Raw genomic sequence first — 15418 nt, 5'->3', positions numbered from 1 at the left:
TGTTTAGACTTCAAAAGTTCAGCATTTTAACCTATTAATCAGTGTACTCCTGATAAGATATTAATCTGGCCCTGGTAAAACACTGGTTCTGTTATTATCATATCCATAGTTATTAATCTTGAAATTCATGAAAAAAAAAAAAAACCAGTTCCACCAATTTGGCCAAATTTAAGCAAGCTTTTTATTAAAATTTTAGATACTGTCCAAGATGGAATTTGGCTAGCACCATCATCTAGAGACTTTCCAGGTAAGTGGCCTCAAGACAAATGTTGGCAGAGCTAATATTGGAAAAACCCATACTTTCCCATGAGGCTTTGTTGTTATTTTTCATAAACTACAACCTCCCCAAATCCCAGGAATTTACCTGGTCCTCAGGCAGGTGTTATTGCTCAAAAACTACGATTCCCAGAATCCTAGGAAGTTACCTGGTCCTTGGGCAGGTGGGGCTCAATAGGTTAATTTCAGGTCTAACAACAGGCTCAAGATTTTAAATTGCCATTGGCCCTGCCATGGCCCAGGCAGAATAGCAGAACTACCCAGCCAGCCTGTAGAACTGTGACGTTTAAGTCTCTGGGATTTGGAATGATTTGTTTTTCAGCAAAGTGAGAGAGTGGTGCCCACATTTCCTACACGCAAAGCAAGACCCAGGTAGTGGAGACATTGGATGAGAAGCCCGCAGAACTAGAAGGGATATTTAGGGCTTCTTTTCATCTGGATCATTGTTTTGTTTTTGAAAATTTAGTAACCCTCACATTAGGAACTTCCTATTATCCTAAAGTAACCTTGGAGGTTTTCTAAAACCCCAAGATGCCCCATGGTCTGAGTTGTATCTAATAACTCAGTAATTAGCCTTGCTTCTAGATGGTCCTTACAGGGAAACAGAAACCGAAAGTCTCGAGGACCGGTTCAGCTTGAGCTGTTTTGCATCCTTACTGTCAAGCAGGCTTAGAGACTTGAAACTTGAACATTCTAAAATTGGGAGAATATGAAAAAAAAAAAAAAAGACTCGCAACATGTGTAGGGTTAACGATTTAAAAAAAAATACCCCTAACAATCGCTGTCTGTGTAAGTCAAGTAAGTGTTGACTGAGTCTATCAATTTGTAAGTCCAAACAACTTCCAGATGGTTCTAATAACAGTCAAAGTATCTTGTATTTGATTAGTGCCGTTCAGTTTACAAAGCAGTGGCCATCTGTGTCCTCATTTCAACCCGACAGTGCAGTCTGTCAAAGAGGCAGGCCAGAGGTCACCAGCTCCATTTCCTAGAAGAGGAGACTGAGTCCCGGGAAAGAGAAGGGACGCACACAACACCAATCAACAGGTAAGCAGGAAAACATAGAGTAAGGCAACCTCCAGATCTCATGCTCCATAACCAATCAATAAGTAACCAGAAAGACCAAGAGGAAGCCCAACCTTCAGATTGCATGGGCAATGACTTCTCTGCACCATTCCTTTCATTATTGCTTATAGATTGAGGACACCTTTCTCCACTTCCATTTCAGGAGCGGTGAAAGGAGCAACCACTATGTGACAACACAGATGGCCGGGACAGAGGGCTGTGAAGGCGGCAGAGTGGCTGATGCAGGTTGGGTGTCCTTGCGGCAACAGTGATGGTGGCTTTAGCTGGGTCCCCTGTGCTCAGCCTTAGCCTGAAGTCTTACATACTCTACCAGTACTCAGAGCAATCCTGTCAGGTCTGTGCAGCTGACACCCTCATTTCAGAGAGGTGACTGAAGCATAAAGGCACATAAGCACCACTTGTAAGTGGTTGAGCTGGGGTAACAAGGGGAAAAAAAAAACCTCACTGAACGCAATCTTCAGGGACAGGAACATGGAGGTGTCAGAAGACGTGAGCAATATGGTGGCATACGAGAGAATGGCAAGGCCATGGGGCCCATGGTTGATTCAACAGGGTGAAGGTTCATCTGGAAGGGACAGAGTACAGAAGCGTGGCCACACAGCCACACAACCACATAGCCACAGGGCAGGTGCGACCCAAATACTTGCCAACAGTAACAGTGTGGGCGTTCCTCAGTCCTCCCCACTCCAGCGCGGCAGGATGCTCATCCTGAAGCGAGACTAGCTGGCCTGTTCAAGTCTGGCTGTCTTTATTAGCTTGGCTGTGCGTTCATCCACGCTGTTTCGTGCCAGTCCACACCTGATGGGCCACTGCTCAGTATCAGTCCTAATTATCGTTATTACTGAGAATCTTAATTGGCATAATTACCACCAGCATACATTTTGATTAATAGCTGTTAACAGCAATTTATGTTTCATTATTATGGCCGAGATTTAATTATTTAATGGGTATAACAATTAATAAGAACTTACATTTATATGGGACTTGATAATTTTGCAAAGTGGTTTCAATCATAAACTGTCAGGCGATCCGCCCCGAAACTCCGGGTAGCAGCAGCTTGTGAGTTCTCAGCCCCTTTTGTAGGCCAGGAGGTTCAGATAGAGAGGTGTTGGTGTTCATTTCATGTCCTGCCTCCCACTTTAGGTTACCCCTTCACCTGCAGTTATGGCTCATTTATCATCCTCGTTAGGAGGAGCTCTCTTGTGAAAAGCACAGAGCAGGCTCTTGCTTGAGTTTTACTTCTCCTGGGTATGAAGGACCCCAGAGACCCTGAGCTCTCAGACCCTAGCCCAGAGACCCTAGCCCCTCCAAACCATAGTTTTCTCTTCTGAAAAAGTAAGCAATGTCGTCTACTTTGTACAGAGCAAGGAAACAGAATCTAATAAATTAATGCTTGATCAATGATAACTGCCGTGGCTGTGTCCCTTTTGGATCTTGACTACTATCAGCAATAAGGGGTGTCTCTTGTGTAACCAACTGCCCTCGATTTACAGCTCACAGATACACTGGGAAGGTCTCAAGCATAAAGCAGAGGCTGCCTTCCTGGGCTAAGAGCAGCTTTGATCAGTGGTCCTCAACCTGTGGGTTGCAACCCCCCAGGGGTCACGTATCAGATTTTACATTTATGATTCTCAGCCGTAGCAAAATTACAGTTATGAAGTAGCAATGTAATACTTTTATGGCTTGAGGTCACCACAATATGGGGAACTGTATTAAAGGGTCGCAGCGTTAAGAAGGTTGAGACTCACGGGCCTAAGAGCCTAGCCCCAGTGACCTCAAATCCATGTGTCTGCTGCGAGACTGTTTGATAGGCTAGAGGTCTCAGTCACAGGCATCGCTGTATTGAGAAGTGCGAAGGCCACAAGAATTGTCATGAATGAGTAGGCTTTGGTAGGTAAGAAGGGATGATGCCATCATATATTCACAAGTATGAATGTGGTCCAGGTATCTTGCATATATTATGATATTTAAATAAGATACTATTTAACAGAAAGAAGTCACGTGGAAGAAAATACTGTTTGCCACATTTTGCAGATGGAGAGGCTGGGTAAGGCTAAGTGATTGTCTCAACATCACATCAAAGCTCTAAGTGGCCCAGCTGTGTGCTCTTCTGAACACAGCAGCTGCTAACACTTCACGCCTTTCCTCTCTGCAAGGGTCCTGGGCTGCCTCTGGTACAGGAGGTGGAGCCCTGGGGGACCCAGAGTAGAGTGCTGACCAGTGACCTCTTATCTCTTGGCTCCAGCCTGTCCCATGTAACTTGGTCCCAGCCACCTCTCCTGGGCACTTTTCCCCTTGGTGAGTTTTTCCAGATGCCTGTGAAGGGGGCTTAGTGTTAATACCGGTTTCAAACAGCTTAGTCTTGTCCTGTACCCGACAGACACTTCTACGCTTTTGAAGCCATGTTGTAGACGCTGGTGACAGACGTTTGACCCGCTGTTTTTTTCTTTTATCTTTGCTGAAATAGATGCGGCTGGTAACCCCAAGCGATAACCCAGTGTTTCCAGCTGATGGCTTGGGACTGGCCATGTGAGACCTGTTACCCTGGGCCTCCTTCAGTGACAAAAGTATCATGGCTGGTCATTACGGTGGCTGTCAATGCTAAACAAAGATACAGCCTATCCCTAATCCTCACAACATGCAAGGTACTGTTAGTATCATAACTTAATACTTGAAATATTTGAAAATATCTAGAGGGAGTAAGGAACTTCTTAACATCAACCAGCATAAGACAATATTAATTTTAAGCCCATGGCTTAAATATATCATTTCTTTTCTGCATTTTCTTGAAACTTTTCTCTAAATAGAACTCAAAGGATCCAACCCAGCCCTTGTCCTCCTTGGCCATAACAAGTTCCCTCATCTTATACTTCCTGCTTCTGATCTCACTCCTATGCAGATGGCTTTTAAAAGGACAGTCCCCAGACTGGCACTTCTTTCTTGATGCTTGAACATGTCAACAAATCTTTACCTTTGTCTTTAGCCTGCTCTTTCACCTTCCAGGAATAGCACCCCACTCTTCGGAAAGCAGTTTCCTTCACCACATCACCCCGACATTCCCTGCCCCTCGTTGGATACCCAGTTACAAGCCCCAGGGCTCTCTTGGGCAGATCTCAGGCAGCAGATCTGGCTTCTCCTGACTATGCGTTCTGTTTGCTGTTGACGATGGCATCAGGCTACTGTAACAGCTTTCTTCAGCTCTCCCTGCTGTCCGTATCCTCCTTCTCTTTCTGGTATCTGGGTGTAGCTAAAATTCCCTTCTCCCCAGCGAGGGACACATAAAACAGGGTCTACCCCTCCTACTAAGACCTCCGTGACAAACTGAGGCACAATTCTGCTGAAGCTTTTCTCTGGGGGAACCCGTGAGTTTATTGTACTCCTTACAGACCATAAGTAAGGGGTTATTTATGGGGTGTCTGTGCTCTTCCCCAAACAGGCACCATCTGCAAAACCTTTACCCAGACAGGATGAGGGCTTCCCCATAGCCCCAATAGATGGAGCACTCTACCCTAGTGTCCCCAGGCCTAAATACTTAGTCCCTCCCTGAGGCCTTAGCATGCTATTAAGGGAAAGGTGCACACAGCAGGTGAGAGGAAGTGACTGGACACTCAGGCAGGGTCTTGTGACTCTCCCTGTACCTTTATGAGGGTGTATAAACAGTCAGTAATCCCAGCTGCGATGAGACAGGTTTTTTTTTTGTTTGTTTGTTTGTTTTGTTTTGTTTTGTTTTTTTGTAGTGGGGGCACATCTGGACCCCACAAGACTGCAGTTGCTTAGCTTGGAGGTTCATCATACAGAACACTGGGCTGCATTCACCCTTCAAAAACACCTTTACTCAGCAACCACAAGCTGGCCCAACTCACTGTCCTGGCCTAGCCTGATTTCCCACACCACCCCCTGCAGGTACCTGCTTGAGTCAAAACTCAGTGGTTCGCCATTCCAGAGTTTGTACTCACTTCTGTTCTCCGAGCATGCATGGATGGGAGAGTGCAAGGCTTTGCTAACAGGAAAGTTGCAGAGTAGTCAGCATTTGAGCTGATCTTTGGGGATAGACGGTGTTATAATTACACTGGCCCGCCCTGTCACACTCATTACCGTACACATAGACAAGGGAGGAATTACTTTTTCCATTTGACACAGAATTAAGCAGAGGCACAGAGAGATTTGAGGCCATACATTGGAACAGCGACAGAAGCCCCTGGGACATCTGGGTTACACGTGATGTGACTTTGGTGTTTATACAAGCCAGTCCTAAGCGGGAGAGAGTAGGTAGTGCACCAGATGAAGTTCATGGCTGGGAAATCTGGGTCCAGGATTGTACTACTCGTGAGCGGTGTAACCTTGGAGAAACTGGTTGGCTTTGCTGGCTCTCGTTTTCCCATTTCTAGTCTGCGCATGTGCCGGTGACAAAAGGTAATGGAGCACTGTCCCCACACAGAGCCTGCTGCAGCGTCTCTCAGTACCAATCCCTGATATTAGCAGATACCAGATATCTGATTCCCAGGGTTTTGGAAAATGAGCTGTTACTATGCAGAGATGGAAGAAGAACCCCAGTAGAAATGTACATGCCCTTGCTTATAGCCGATGGATGGCATGGATGCTTTGGCGAAGTGGGGGCTGTGAGATGTGAGGCCCCAGGAGCGCAGGTAACAAAGCCCCGCAGGGAGCTTCTTTCTGGAGGAAGGAAGAACCAAGGGCATGGCCTGAGGGTCAGATAAAAGTTCTAGACTGAAAGTCTTAGTCAGTTCTGATGCTAAAGGAAGCCCAGGAGGGTGCCTGTTTCTCTGAGTACTAAGTAACCTTTCTCCAGCTACACTGGTCAATTCTGACTGACACATTTGAAGGTCACCTCTTGTCATTTCCACCAGAGAGAGTAAGCACAACTGACTACGGGACTGTCTGTCAACGTGAATTCTGTGGCAAGTTCTCCCTGTGCAGTCTTCTCTGGTCTGGACCTGATTATATACCAACCTAGCCTTGCGCTCAAAGATCCTCCTGTCTCCGCCTTCCAAGTCCTGGGATCATAGGCATGATGCCATCATCCCCAGCTGTTGTCTGCCGGTCTTGATAGCCACCTTAGTAATAGTCTGGCAGGACAAGATAGCCCTTGGATTTGGGGGCACAAAGTTATTTCAGGAATAACAGAATAAATGCTTACCCACTGCCCACTGTATGCCTGACCTTGTCAGCTTCTTTCTGTGTCAAAGAATCTAGCTTTCTTCTCTATAGAATGGAGTTTGGCTTGAAGTTTCTGGCTCCTCCATTAGACCACATCTCCAACTCTGACATCCCTGTTTGGAGTTGGTACCAGAATATTGCCTGCAGTAATATTACGATTTATCATGGATTCTGCCGCCTCCCACATCCACTCCTCACTTCCATCCTTGCTTTCCGCTTCAGTCTCTTCAACACATGGGTGCCGGCCGATCTGCTGAGGAGTCGTGTCCGTGTCAGGTTCTCCTGTCTCTCTGGATCTCCTCATGTTCTGTTTCTCCTGCGCACACTTTCATGGCATCTCTCATCTGTAGCATCTTTCTGAATCATGCAGGACTCAGTATAAACATCCCATCTCCCAGGAAGTGTCTCCCACGACCCTGTTCCCTGTCAGTCTAAGTTTGTCCTTGGTGCCTCAGGCGGTGTCTCACTGGAGCATGTGGTGAAACTACACTCTGGTGTTAGCTTCCTGTTTGACTTCCTCTTCCTAGTTATGTCATCACTACTTCCCAGCTTATCCCCTCCCCCACCACGTATGACCTAGTCCTTTTTATTTGGCTTGTTCTAGTTTCCACTTCTTCTGGGACCCCCCTTCTCTAACTTCCATGACAACATCATCCCCCTGTACCCACTTCATCTACTAATATATCCCCCGGAGACTCTCCTTCCCCTCCTCTTAAGCATCAATATCAGCCAGGCGGTGGTGGCGCACACCTTTAATCCCAGTACTCGGGAGGCAGAGGCAGGAGGATCTCTGGGAGTTTGAGGCCAGCCTGGTCTACAAGAGCTAGTTCCAGGACAGGCTTCAAAGCTACAGAGAAGCCCTGTCTCGAAAAACCACCCCCCCCAAAAAAACCAAACAATTCCTGACATATAGTTATCAATTGAACATAGCCATGGACCCATGGACTGACTTATAGAACAAAGAGTCTCTCTGCTCCTGAATACACACAACCTACAACATGGAAGGAACTTTTACCAACCTTCTTGCTCCATGAGCTGTAGCAGTAGTTTCTTGTCAGGCCAACAGCCTACAAATAACATGGAGGTTATTATTATTATATTAATATTAATAACTTATTATTAATTATGAAAGCTCGGTCTTAGCTTAGGCTTGTTCCACTAGCTCAGATCCTTGGCTCAGGAGTCAGACTGGCCTGGGTTTGAATACTGACCTGACCATCTAGTAGCTGAGTGGAAAAGTAACCTCTCTAAGCACGTTTCTCCATCCACCCCCAAGTGACTGGTACCCGCACTCATCTAAGATGCTGGGTATGAAGATGCAGTGGCTAAAACAGGAAGGTATTTAGCACAGCACATTTTTTAAAGAAACAAATTCTTGGCTTAGACTTCATCTCATCATTTGGACTTTCTCTTTCTCTCTCTCTCTCTGTCTCTCTCTCTCTCTCTCTCTCTCTCTCTCTCTCTCTCTCTCTCTCCCCATTCTTCCTGTTCAGCCATTCCTACAACACTTGTCTTTGCTCTTTCGCAAACATCACAGCCTTACATTGCAAACCTTGTCCACTAGGAGCATAGGTTACACTTTGTTACCAAACACCCACATCTATGGCTTTGACCCATCTTCCCTCCAGTTTCCCCCTCACAGCCCACTTCCTAGGTGGTAAAAAGAGGTAACTGGGTTATTCTGTAACTTTCCTCTCTTTCCAACTCTCTCTCTCTCTCTCTCTCTCTCTCTCTCTCTCTCTCTCTCTCTCTCTCTCTCCCCCCCACTCCCCCCTCTCTCTCTCTCTCACACACACACACACAGTATCTTTCCTTCTGGAATATTTATTATTTACACACCATTGAGTCTCCATCAGCCATTTTTCAAGAGCAGCACAAAGTGAATTCTCTACCGAGAACAAATGAGCGATTGAAAGGGACTTCACGCCTGAATGCACTCATTCTGCTAAAGCCTGGCCATCATGGCTGCTACCTTTCTGTTCATTATCAAGGGAGCTGGAGTTTGTCACTTGCACCAGATTGTGGCCCCCTCCTAGAGCCCCTCCGGAGAAGGCCTCCTCGGTTACCGTAGTAACGTCTTCCTTCCTGGATGCAGACCCACGGAGGCACAGGCTGCTGCGACCCAAGAGGGGCCTTGTTTAAACAGGAAAGAGCAGACAGTTTAATGAGTTGCTTTGCAGTTCAGATTCCTACACAGTTTCCAGTAGTTGAAGTAATAAACTCCATAATGAATGTTTCTTTATTTTAGTTTTTATGTTTGTTTTCTTCTCTTTCTTCTCCTTTTGTTTCTCCCGATCAATCTCCAATGGATGGTAGGCATTTCTAATTAGCAGGGAAATACCGTTGAGGGAAAAAGGGCACCACATGTGTGGACCCGTGTCCCATTTATTCTTCATGATATTTCCATGACATACAAAATTAGGACATTGGGGAAATTGAGAGTCAAAGAGCTTAAGTTGCCAGCCTTGGACACTTGGCTATTTGTGAGAAATGAACCTTTCCAATGAACAACTCCTCCTACCAAATCTGAATTCGTTAATAAAATTGGAGTTAAATGTGTGTTTTTCCACAGGTAAACACCGTTTGCAATCCGACCCACAAAGAAGTGTAACATCAGCTTACAGGGACATTAATAACTGACTAGGTTGAGGAGACAGTCATAGAAGCCAATCATTAAGCTTTTCCTTTAAAGGGGACTTTTGTCCTTGGTTACCTTTGATGGTCCAAGACCCCAAAACCTGTGGGGAAGCTTACTTCACAAGGCTGAAGTCAAGAGAAGAGCTGAATGGTTATTTGGTCATGTGGCAGATACCAGGTGCCTTCCCTACGCTGTCTACCCTGAGGGGTAAATTCTCTCTCCTTTTTACTGTCAGTAAATAGAGCGTTAGCAAGGTAAAGGCAAAGAGCCAAACCAGCGTCTCTAATTTCCAAGCTTGGTGCCCTGCTAATGGTTCTTCTTCTGCTTCTTCAGAAGAAATTCAGATGAGAAAATTGAAGACCTTTTGTCTCAAACTAGATGACGTTTCTTTACCTTTCAAAGGCAGGCTTTCCAGGAAGAAACATGTGCCTGAGTTAGGGAGAGATTTTATATAGTTCCAAGAAGGAGCTGGGTTACTGTAGCACCCAGCTGGTGTGGTAGATGGTGGAGCTGGGCTACTGTGGCACCCAGCTGGTGTGGTAGATGGTGGAGCTGGGATACCGTGGCCCCCATCGGATGCCGTAGATAGAGCTGGATACTGTGGTACTCAGCTGATGTAGTAGATGGGGGTTGGGGTGCTCACAAAGTCATGAACAAGAAAGCAGAAACCAAGAAAACAAACAAACAAACAAAACCCAGAAACCAATTGGAAGGCAATTACTACTCTGTAAGGGCCTGGGAAAGAGCTGGCAGCTGTGGGGGAGTTCTAAACTGTGAGAACTGCCTGGAGCCGGGGCAGGTGATCTGTAACTAGGGGACAGTTTTATCAGGCCGCAGAGACTCTTAATATGTAGAGACGGTCTTATACTCAGGGCAGTATGGCTGTCTACTGCTCTTGTTAAGCTAACAGAGAAAAGCGACTCTGATTCTCTCTCTGAAGATGGAGGTGTAGAGGTTTGGGGCAGGGTTCTTAGAAAGGACCCGTTGCTGTGTTCCACAACACAGAACCCACTGTAAATGCTAACTAAGGATCATGCAATGAATGAATGAGCGGATGAACCAGTGAAGAACTGAGGAGGAAAGGGAGCAAGGGATGTCAAGCCTTAGGAGCCCCACAGACCTCCCTCTGTATCCACTCACCATTAATTGTGCCATTCTGGAAATTTCTCCCAGCTTCACGTTCTGTCCCAGCAACGTGACTGCGTACAGCCTTGGCAAGCACCCAGGGGTCCTCTCCACTCCTCCCAAGACCTCCCACATGGTAGATGGCCCCCTTTCTTCCTGAACCTCTCTTCCAAGAGACCCTTGCTCATTAGCTCCATATTTTCTTACTTTGCTGAACCTACCTCTCTGAGAACAGAAACAGCAGGCTCTATTTGACGGTTCAATGCCTTACTTCACACGAGAATGTGAACTGGGAGGGAGGGACCAGGCCTCTCAAGCCTTTGTCTCTTAGTTTATTTGACCACAAAAAGAACTTGCGTGGTGAACATTTGTAAGCGAGCAAATGGCTCAGGGAGTTCCAGCAAATTCTCCCGGTCTTTACTGTAGTCTAGACTGGAAACAGAAATGTCCCTTGGTTGTGCAGACGAAATGGGATCCAGGTCTCACAGTCACGGCCACCTCACTGGTTGACTTCAGCACACTCTTCCGCTACCTAAGTCCTACTTGACAGATGATCATGAGACAGAGTTTTGTAAATTAGGATGTAGACAAGAGTTTGGGTGGATTCAAAGCTCACTCCACATGTGGTTGTTCCTGTATTGAGGCCATGTGTGTGAAACAGTGTTTGGTAGGGCACCGATCACATATCATATTAGTAGATCCTTCCCAAAATGGGAATTACAGGTAGCGTTTGCGTGTAATGGAGAAAGCAAAGGTAGGAAGTGGCTGTACAGACCTTTAGTCCGCCTTGTATGACAGGGACTCTGCGTTTCCTAGAATGGATGGTGATACTGGCATGGTACTACTAGATGCTACTCAAGCATCTTATAGCCAAGGAGTTGGAGCTGTAGAATGAAACCATGCCCAAGGTCTCTCAGATCAGGGTGACATTTGAAATTGGATCTTTGGATGGAAGCTTGAACGTTTTACATTTAAATATGGCTGTCGCCCAAGGGTACTTTGCTTTCATTTAGCCATCGTTTATTGAATATTGCTTGTCTGTCAAATTCTGTAGTCTGTGACCCTCATTCTTTTTTTTTCACATGCAAATTGGGGTAATAATTTCCCTAACTTCTAAAAGTTGCCAAACGACAGAATGAATACATTTTTATCGTTTTCATATTTGAATTTTTATTCAATAGACACTACACTTGCTTTTGTAAATCTTAGCTTACTTGGTACCTCCAAAGATGTTTAAAGTTAGCTTAGCTTATGGTTTAATATTTTAAAAATTAAAAGCAAATTAACTTAGGTCAATTTTTGCATTTTTTCCTTGAATAAACTCTGCTTCTAAATTTAACCAAGTCAATGGGGAAAATTCTATATGCACACGTTTTATTCTTCTAAGTAATTGAAAAAATTTCCCTATTTCATGGAAATTGTCACGTGACTGAGAAAGCACATTTTCTCCCTTCCTCCTTTTTTGTTCCCCATTCAATTTTTTAAACCAAAATAACCCTCCAAAGTTGAATATGTCACTTGTTTTTATGCAACAGTTTCAATCCTAAGGAACTTCATGTTTAGCCTAATTTACAGTTCCCACGATATTCTGTGACTGTTAGGAGAAAATGCACACGTTGCCTGTTTTTATTAAAATACATAAGTCAACTGGGTGGTAGTCAAGAGTAACAGTCGTTCTGCTGTCTTTCAGGGGATTAAAAGAGCAAATATCGAACTTTGTCTTTTTACTTGTGTTATAAATGAAATTTATGGGGAAAGCCTCTCAGGTCTAATGCTGTAATATATTCTGTTTTTTAGCTGTCCCAGTTGGTAAAAACGTGTGAAGGGGAAAAATTCCTGTAATTTTCAAGATGCAGAGAAACCCTCATAATTAGTTCAGGCAAAACGATTCTCGAATTTCCTGTGTGAAAATCGGAAATCCGATTGGCTTAGCACAGTCCTGCTTTGCTCGGTGTGAGGCAAGCTTGGTTGAGCTTCACCTGGCCATGAGGTGGAGCCAGTCATTGGGCTGTTAGAGCACTGCTTTCAGTAAACATCAGAGTTGGGTGAAGCATCCTTGAAGGCCTTCCAGGCAGGCATTGTGAATTACTGTCACGGTACCACAGGCCAAGGTGGAAAAGGAGGTAGGCTGGACATGCACATATGTGCATTTGTGATTTATTAGGTTGGCTTACAGGCTGTGGTCCAGCTAGTCCAGCAATGACTGTCGATCAGAGGAAAGGCCAGGAACCCAGCTGTTGTTCAGTCCACGAGGCTGCATGTCTCAGCTGGTCTTCAGTCTCTACTGGAATCTTCAAGAAGTGGTTTCTAATACTAGCAAAGGAATATTTTAGCAACAGGATGGATGACCTGGCCAGTGAGAGCGAGGGCAAGCAGGCCAAAAGCAAAAGCCTCTTTTTTTCCAGGTCATTTTCTGTGCGCTGCTACCGGAAGGTGCAGCCCAGACTTCAGGTGGGTCTTCCCACCTAAAGTGATCCAATTGAGAAAGTTCTTCACAGGCAAGCCCAGCTGCTTTGGGTCAAGTTGACAACCAAGATCAGCTATTGCATGGCCTGACTTGCATCTGTGCTATGAGCGCTCTCACATGTACCATCTACCTTATGAAGCAGTATCCTTTCCTCCCTGTCCCTGGCATCAGACAGATTCTGCAGGTGTATCATACATTTTTTAGGTAACAACACTAGTTTGTCTCTTTCTCACTGATTCACCTCTGTCCTAGGGTTTACCTGAAGGTGAGAGTCACACCTGATTCTTCTCCGTCTTCCCCATGAGGCACAGGGTGCAGGCAGGCTAACAGTTGCCACTTCCCAAATGCTTACATTCTTCTAAGGGATGAACAGTAGCTCCTTTGACCCTCACAGTCGTTTCTAAGAGACAAAGACTGGCAACTAGTTGCTTTCATAGATACAGCAACCAGAGAAGCTAATACTACATGAACCCAGAGAACAGAGGGAAAATTCAGGCTTGGCTACCATAGGCTGGGTTCTCTGGCAGCAGATGTGGAATAGGGTTTATTTAACTTGCTTAGTCTACAGACCTGAGCTGCCTCATGGAAAGACTTGTCCAAGAAGCACCTTCTAGCTGATGCAGACACTAATGGTGTTGGCATCTGGGGACTGTATTTATCACCTCTCTCACAGCTGGTTACACTGTCCTTCTGTATTTGGAACCGGGGGGAGGGGTCATAGCCATGTCATCCATATGAAATACAGTACCTCTTGGGGGCAAGCACAATGACCATTTGCTAAATTAACAACGTGATTAATAATTGTTGTAGTAGCTATAACTCATTGAGCCATAAATCATCACTAGAATACACCGACACCGATACTGTATCATCTCACCTTATTTTACCCATAAAGGCTGAAGGTTAGTAGCTTGTCTAGCACTGACAATTCGTGGGAGAGGTGCGGTTCTCTCCCAGGACCTCCTGACAAAGAGTCCACATGTCTGACCCTGGACTATTTATATCTCTTCTCAAATGAATTTCTGGGAGCTTCCCCAGAACAGAGACCACACCTTTATCAATTTTATCACACCCTGCCCCAGCCCCAGTGCCTTATAATGCCTGACACAGGAAATATGTGGACTGTGAACTAGTTGAGTGGTCTGTTCATCTTCCATGATAACAGGCATTAAAAATAGAAACTACCAAAATAATTTAGTAATTCAGCAATGGGACAGGAACAACTGAGGAGTTAATGAGGCATATTAAGGCTCTTACTCTTTCTTTGTCTAAAATCTTGGCAAAGCAGGAATCACCCATGAAGACAACAGGCAGAGTGGAAGACACCCAGGGAGATGCGCAGAAGGGTCTAGTCAGTAGAGTGGACATATTAATCAGGGCCACATGCTTTTATAGAAGGAGCACAGGCCCTGCATCTGGGAGCATTTGTCATTGACAAATCACTAAAAATACTTATTAAATGGAGGAGGTGTAGGAGATGATGCCTGAGTTTCATCCATTACTGCATGTGATAATTCTATAAATGTCACGTGGAAGTGGAGGCAACAGTCTGACAAAGAACAGAGTGTAGAAACAGAGAACTGGGAAGTAGACACAGAGGAAGAACGCTGCTCAGTATTATAAAGTCTGAGATGGCCTAGTTAGTAGTGCTTGCTGTGAATGTAGGAAGACCTGAGTTCTGATCCCCGACACCCACTTACAAGGTTATCATCCCAGTGCTGGGTGTGTGTGTGTGTGTGTGTGTGTGTGTGTGGTGTGTAGACAGCAGGATTCCTATGGCTTGCTGGCCAAGGCCATCTTGCCAAATCTGTGATCTCCACGTTCAGTTGCAGACTCTGTCTCAAAAAGTGAGGTCGAGAGTGATAGAGGAAGAGGAAGACATTTGATGTCAACCTCTGGCCACCACACACACACAAACACACACACACACACGGTAAAGTATATTCTAAAGAGCATCCGGTGAGAAGTGATCTCCTCTTTATAGAAGTGCGCAAGCAGAGGTTGCCCATGGTTAAGAGAGCTCCCCATAGGTTCTCTGACTTGCAGCAAAGGCTGGATATAATGACTGGAAAGGTCAAGGAAGTTGAAGAGTTTGTAAGTGGGAAAGACAAAGATCAAATCCCAGACCCTACCCAAAAGTCAGAGAGTAGCCTGAAAGTGTGGAGCCTGGGATATAGTTGATATTCAATACGTAGCCACTAAATGAATTGGTAAAATGATTTAATAATGAATTGCTATTGAAGAGGAGGGTTGGGCATGGTTGATACAGGCAATCCCAGACAGTTTACAGCTAAAATGAGATTATCAGCGTGAAGGCGACTTGCAAATTGTGTCACAGATTGCGTTCCCTAGAAGTCCGAGTTGAGAGCAGGAGTCAGGTCTGTGATGACAGCGCTCTTGGTGATTGGATGGACGGCAGTGAGTGAGAGGTGCTGAGCATTTGTAGGTCTGAGATAGATGGGAGCGGCCGCAAGTGCTTCCTCTGAGGGGTGAGGGCTTTCCAGAGGATAAGGGGACTCCAGGCAGAGGACAGAACATCACAAATGGAACAGAAATAGCCTCCGGGAAGGAATGCTATTTCCACCAGCAGCTAGGAATGGGCAGTAAATGGGAGTGGAAAGGTAGGTGTGTAGGCGCAGAAGCTTCATGTG

The 15418-nt window shown here is 45.4% G+C and overlaps 2 long non-coding RNA genes across 2 annotated transcripts in view; one reads left to right on the top strand and one right to left on the bottom strand.

Annotated features, from left to right (window-relative positions):
- LOC126498032 (uncharacterized) overlaps nt 1–15418 on the bottom strand; it is a 505230-nt gene that overhangs the window by 335173 nt on the left and 154639 nt on the right. The gene's annotated exons all lie outside the window — the stretch shown is intronic.
- Nucleotides 1–15418, top strand: part of LOC126498033 (uncharacterized) — a 247134-nt gene that overhangs the window by 170238 nt on the left and 61478 nt on the right. The window contains exons 6-8 of the long non-coding RNA XR_007590749.1: nt 197–247; nt 1217–1320; nt 1502–1584. This is a non-coding gene — a long non-coding RNA (uncharacterized lncRNA). The remainder of the gene's footprint in view (nt 1–196; nt 248–1216; nt 1321–1501; nt 1585–15418) is intronic.

This window comes from Alexandromys fortis, unplaced genomic scaffold (assembly GCF_014885135.2).
Source record: "Alexandromys fortis isolate MF-2015 unplaced genomic scaffold, M_Fortis_MF-2015_v1.1 scaffold_13, whole genome shotgun sequence".
Classification (NCBI taxonomy): Eukaryota; Metazoa; Chordata; class Mammalia; order Rodentia; family Cricetidae; genus Alexandromys; species Alexandromys fortis.
Note: the sequence above shows the minus strand (reverse complement) of the source record. Positions and strands in the feature narration are given on the sequence as shown.